The sequence below is a fragment of the Nannospalax galili genome, unplaced genomic scaffold (genome assembly GCF_000622305.1).
Source record: "Nannospalax galili isolate Female #2095 unplaced genomic scaffold, S.galili_v1.0 scaffold1718, whole genome shotgun sequence".
NCBI lineage: Eukaryota > Metazoa > Chordata > Mammalia > Rodentia > Spalacidae > Nannospalax > Nannospalax galili.
Genome location: NW_008340992.1, coordinates 581,658 through 588,525, shown reverse-complemented (window position 1 = coordinate 588,525; position 6,868 = coordinate 581,658). Strand labels below are relative to the sequence as shown.

Genomic DNA, 6,868 nt, shown 5'->3' with positions numbered 1-6,868 from the left:
CACATGGTATAGTAGTTACTTTTCTGCTGCTTTGATAAAACATGACCAATTCAATGTACAGAAGGAAGAATTTATTCCAGAGGGTTTAGAGTGCATATTGACACGGTAGGCATGGAGGCAGAAAACTGAATACTCATCTCTTCAAGTAGGCATAGGAAGCAGAGTTGACTGGATATTTAGCAAGGCTTAAGAACTCTCAAAGTCCTCCTCTTGTGGTGTGCTTCCTCCGGCAAGGCTGCACCTCCTAAAACCTCATGCCCAAAGTACCACCTACTGGGGCCAAAATGCCCAAATTCTTAGAGCCTATGGTGGACATTCTCATTCATACCATCACAATGCACTCTATGGTCCCCATAGGCTCATGAGCATATAAAAGGCAAAATGCATTTAATCAGTCTTCAAAAGTTCCCATAGTCTTTACCAGTTCCAATACTATTCAATGTTCAAAGTCCAAAGTCTCTTCTGAAACTCAAGGCGACCTCTTAACAGTATGCCTTTGTAAAGTTGAAAGGCAAATTATATTCTTCCAACGTACAATAGTAATGAATGTATGTTCCCATTTCTAAAGGGAGAAATGGGGCATGGGAGGAGTACTGAACCAAAATAAGACTGAAATACAGCAGGGCAAAAAACAAATCCAGTAGCTCCATGTTCAACTTCTGGGATTTTACCTCCTAAGGACTTAGATGGCTCAGCCCCTCCAGCTTTGCTGAGTGCTGTTTACATCTCTCTCTCGGGCTGTTACCACTCCCTACATACAGTGCAGCTTGCCTGATATCTCATGGCTCTAGCATCTCCAAAGTCTTGCAGCCTTCACTGCCAACCAGGCATCACCTTCACAACTTCAAGCATTGCTTCTGTGGGCCTCTTGGCTTATCCAGGCCTTCTTTATGCAGGGCTGTCCCTGATGCAAGCTGCCTGGCCTCAGTGGTTCTCTCAAACTGTGTAGGAAGAACCAATGACCACTTCATTTTTGCATTCTTAATGCCATATAGATACCACCAATTTGACAGCCAGTTTGGAATGGACCCTGGTCAGCTTCATCCACATTACCAGCAGGGTTTGTGGGTTTCAATTCTCTTAGAGGACAGGCACAGCAACATAATGGTTTTTCTGTCATAAAGCAAGAGCTATGTCTTCACTGAATTCTATATCTCATCAATGGATAGGAAAAGGAAGGCAAGCACAGGCTCTTCAAGTTCTTCCATCTCAACATCAGCACCTTTTTTTTCAAGGTGCTTTGGAGAATTCTCCTTATCTCTTATTCTTTCAGCTCTGATTACTGTATTATAAATAGTGTTTCTACACATGAAATATACTCTGTACAACTTCTGTGTAGTTGATTTTTCCTGATTGGATCTAGAGAACTTGATCACTTGATCATAAGCATGATCACACACTCCCCCAATTTCATGTCCTTTGTTTGATTCATTTTTTTTTCTTTTCATCTAGAAAAGCTAAATCAAATTGACGTAGTTTAGCATCTCATATCTGTCCTCCTGTATTTTAGGAAAACCAGCCTATCTTAAAATGCTCTACTTCCTTCCATGTACCTTCTGTATAGATAATGATTTGATTGGCAGGTACAGGGGCTCAGCAGTGAAGAGAATGAAGCCCCAGAATCACTAAAGGACATCAACAAAAAATAGGAATGTATATTAAGGACAAGGCCTGGAAGCAATCAAGCAGATCAGAGAATGGGTTTCAGGACTTGTAATGCTCATTACTCTTTCATTTACTTGTCCTTCACATCTCTTATTGACCAGTCAAGGACTTTCTTTTCCCCTATAGATAAGAGTTATGCATTTGGGGAGTCTTTTAGATAGACCCACTGAAGAGGTACCCCAATTACATCACCATGCATCCCTGTTCAAGATGGGAGAAGCCAGAGAAGTCTCTATCCCAACTTCCTATCTGCAAGTTGGGTAACCTCTTCAGAGGATGGTGTGATAAGAATAGGAGTTAGGAATTAGCTAGGCAGTTAGGATAAAAAGACCCCATAGGAAAGTAGGCAGTTCTTGGCTAAAAGTCAAAATGTCCTTGGGCCTCTTAGCAACATACTCTGTTGTAAAGCCCCAAAGTATTTGGGAGCTCTTATCTAATCCTTAAAAGATTTTAGGGTTACCTCTCCAGAGGGGGAATGTTAAAGTAGCAAAAACCCCCATAAAAAAAAGAAGAAAGAGGACATGAAGTTATCAGAAAAAAGTTATAGGGAGATATGGGCGGATTTGGAGGGGAGGGAGTGGGCATGGATTTGGTCAAAACACCTTATATGCATGTATGAAATTCTCAACAAATTATTTTTTTTAAAGAAGTCATTATTTTACTAAATACAAAGTTACTGTGAGAACTATCAAACTCCAACTTAGAGGTTGACTATAAAATTTTAATTATAAATTCTTAATGAGTGATTGCTTTAGGTCCATCGTGGATCAAATATGGTTTTTCCATGTTGTTTTGCCTCTTGAAATCAGTTTGAATAGAGAGTATCTCTGAGCTTAGAAGGGATCTTGACAGAGGATAACATCCAAACACAAAAGCGATGTAAAGATGTTAGAAATATCTGCCTGGACATTCACCTTACTTCTATTCACATAGTGTTGAACAATGCAACAGATGTGTGTCATCTAAAGGCAGATATCCAAGAGTTTACCATCTCTCTGGTGGTGGAAAGCATTACTGGACAAACATGCACTTTAACATGGATGATAAAGGACTCTTTGAGGAAGTGATATTTGATCAGCCACATCTAAATTCCAGAAAGAAGTAAAAAAAAAAAATGACTGTGAGAATATCTAGGGACAGATCATTCTTAATAGGTCCGTAATGTCTACTTTTACCTCTTTTGTTTTAACTAAAAACACTGTAAGAGCAGAGAAAATGATTCTTTTAGGAGCAATTGTCTTGACAGTAATTGCTGTGATATGTCATACCAGGTATAGTTAGCAAGCGAAGACAATGATTCAGGCAAATCTTCTAATAATTGTTATTCTAGTGAATGATGATTCAAATAGACAAGAGGATAAGAATATCCTTAACTGTCTTTCTCTCTCAAATTAATGGAAGTTCGTGTTTTAAACAATATGTCCTCAAAGTATGATTTCAGTGAAACACTGTCAGATCTGATTTTCCATTGAGAAATTCTTATGCAGATACCTGTTATTCAATTAAAATTAATTTTTACATCACTATAAATTCAATTTTATTTAACAGCCAATAAAAAATAGTAAACTTTTTATGCATATCTCCATGAAAATCATTCATGAAAACAAATTTTTCTCATTTGACATATGAACAATATACATTGTCCTCAATAAATTTCATGATTTATTAACTAATATTTAATTTAAAACACTTTCCAAGGTAGAAATTAGATATTAAATTTAAATTACTTTAAAGTAAACTGCATTATTTACAGAATATTTTTTACATACTTTTGAAGGCTTTTAAAATGAAAATAGAATAGAAAATCAAGGAAAAGTATTAGATTTCAGTTCTCAACTGAAAAGTTGGCAGATGTGATTTTTCTTTGGATTCAGATTATATCCAAACAAAATATATATAAATCCAGAGTACACTGGTATAAGAGATTCTTAATGGTATTAGTTTCTAGATTGGTTAAAACAGACAATTTGAATGTACATTTAACTAGCTGAAATTAAAAACAAACTAAAACTGGAAATGCAAATTGAATGTGATTATAAAGTTTTCCTGAAGCTTTCCTCATGAGGAAGTCTAATTAATAAAGAAGGTGTTAATTAAACTCCAGGAATTGAATTTGAAATGAAAAGAACTCTTTATCTCAGAGCATGTTTATGCATCAAAAGATGTGTGTGCTAGGTTATTCCACTGAAATCTCAAGGTTTCTGTTTTCAGCTCAGCTTGCAATTTTTTTTTCATACTCAAGTGGGTTCTCTAATATATTTTCTGAAAATGATTTATCAATTTTGGATATTAAATCATAGAAATGGTAAATGCTGTGAACAGTTCCAATACACGGGTCTGTGATATTCCATTTTATGATACTGAGTCTCCTGTGGATTGTTTTGATATCTCTCTGAACTAGCCAAGTATACTAATTCTGAAAGAAAGCACAGTGTTGGGAAGAAGGATTTTCCTAGCTCTTTTCACATCTTATGCCTCTAGTGTCTCTTTTATTATCTGATTTTTACTCTTTTGCATTGATCCCCAAGTCTCTAAAATATACAAACTACACCTGTGCTCCTTTTTTGTTAAATATTTTTATAGTTAAATAGAATTATTTGGTTCTTGCTGAAATATGCTTTCAACTTATTTCTAAATGAATATAAGGCAATGAATTCATCAATAATTTATTGTGATTTACCATAAAAATAGTAAAAATAGTTTTAATGGAGGTACTTTAAAATCTTAGTTATTTTTCTTGTTAAGCTTGTCTAGAATCCATATTTAATACTGTCTTCATTATCTGCTTTCCACAATGGTTCTCTAAGTAATGGAGGGCCATTGTGACTCTTTTCCTCTTTCTTTCCTTCCTTCCTTCCTTCCTTCCTTCCTTCCTTCCTTCCTTCCTTCAGCTATCTGCATCAACTCCCTTCTTTTTTGTCCTTTCCCCCTTTTCTTTAATTACTCTTTTTTTTTTTTTTTTTTTTTTTTTTACGGGTACTACCTGATTGCACACTAAATTCTGTGAATAGGATTGAAAGGCAATATCTGAGTATGATCATTTTCTAATTACAACTTCAATACCTTAATTCTGATTACAAACCTCTTCCAATATTTTCATACCAATTACTACCAGAACTCTTTTAATAATTTTTTCTTCAAAGTTTATTTTATTTAAAAAGAAAAATAAGCAACCCTTCACCACTCTGCATCTCCAATGGCTTTGGAACATACCTAATCTCTTCCATTAAGAATCAAAATGCCATCCTTGAGATGAAAATTCCATTTATTTTTACATCCATGTATCTTATATTGGCACACAGCATTTGTCAAACAGCTTCTGTCCTTCCTCATCATCATCTTCACTATTGAGGGATTCTTCTTCCACCTGAACATCTTTTGCCCCATCTTTCTCGTTTTCCTCATTATCATCATCAGTCTTCTTCTTTATCTTCATATTATTCAGAAGATGTATGCCCAGTTCCTTGAAACAGCAATTGGAGCTCGTTGCTGAGCAGGCTGGGCCTGTGGTTGCTGTTGTCCAGCTGTGCTTGTGCTGATGTGGGTGCTGCCACTGTCTTAGGTATAACTTGAGTTTTACTTCCTGTAAATATTTGCTGTGGCTGGATGATGACACCTGTCGGTGGTGAAATCTATCCACGAAGTGGGGCTAGGAACTGATCATAAGAGGAGCTTGTACTACAACAGGCTGCATTTGTGGTACAGCCTGTTGTTGGAGAACTAATGGCTGCTGAGGCTGAAAGACAAATTGGGCACCATTGGCTGCTCTGACCATCTGAAGAAGCTGACTTGAGTTTGTCAGTGTTTGTTGAACAGGCATCACACCTGCAAGGGGTGGGCAGTGGGGTTGCGTAGCTAACACCTGTAGCAACAGTACTCATAATACTTGATGCATTCATATGCTGTATCAACTTAGAATCAGGAACAATAATTTGTCATACTGTAGCTTGCTGTGATGCAGGAAGAAGTACCTGTTGAGTCTGTGCCTGCTGACGTGCTGTTTGCTGAGGTTGAGCTTGCTGCTGCTGCTGTTGCTGGTGGTGGTCGCAGTGATGCTGCTGTTGAGGTAGATGCTGCTGCTGACCGTGCAGTAAAAGCTGCTGCTCTTCTGGATGAAATCCATCTACTTCCCTGGACTGTATTAATTTATTCTCTTTAAAAGTTTTCAGTCCTTCAGGACTTGTTCATCCACTCCATTTTCCAGAAAGATGCCTCAATAATCATTAATAACATCATCAACCACAAATCTATTTAGACTGCTAGGAATGCGGTTCCTCCAAATCATTGGCTAGGGTCTGCTTGCACAGCCTCTTCTAAGCTACACAAACCCAGCTTAGACCAGCTTTTGCCTTTTTTGAGACAGTCTCCCTGTAGCACTAGCTAGCCTGGAATTTATTATATAGAACAGGTTCACAGAGATATGTCTGCTTCTGTCTCCCAAGTACTGGAATTAAAGGTGTGCGCCACCCCACCCAGCTTTGACCATATTAAGAGTAAAAAAGAACATAGAGGGTAAGAGTCTTGGCTCAAACTCCATAGCTTTGACATTGTTGGATGTGAATATAGGGCTCTTGACTCAAGTTAAACTTATGTTCTTATAACTAAAGAAATAGTACATAAAGATGTAAGGACTTATTTTAAGAGATAATGTTGTTTGATTTTGATTTGAAATCGAAAGGACATTTTTTCCCTCTTAAACCTCTAAAGTTTCTAACTAAAATTTTCCATTGGAATGAAAGAATAAATTCATGTACAAATGTACACAGCCTGCATATTCCTAAAGTGATGTTTTATATCATCTCTCTTATTTTGAAAAGAAATCTAATTTCTTTTATACGATATGAGAAACCTTCAAACTATTTTGCACTTCATTTAACTTCTACATTCGAATTTTTTCTCTTTCTCAAATCAACCACAATTTGTAGACTTTACTCTCCTTCTCTGATGCAATCAGCATAAATGAAATAGAGAATGGAAAGGTCAATGGCTTTCTAACCCAGGAAGCACAATATCACTTTTACTTTCTCCAGGTTCTATAAGCCGTAAGTTCTTGTTCATCAGTGATCACAATTTTGTTACCATAGTTCTTTAATAGTATACACATATTCCTGTTTATGTTCTGAAATGTCATAATTTTTTTAGCTCTTTATGGCAAAATGACAATTTATTCTAATTTATGTGTCATTCTTTCTCTGCTTTCAAT

The 6,868-nt window shown here is 36.5% G+C and overlaps 1 pseudogene; it reads right to left on the bottom strand.

The window, feature by feature from the left end:
* Positions 1 to 4,842: 4,842 nt before the first annotated feature.
* LOC103736743 lies at positions 4,843 to 5,950 on the bottom strand (annotated as a pseudogene).
* Between the last annotated feature and the right edge of the window lie 918 nt (positions 5,951 to 6,868).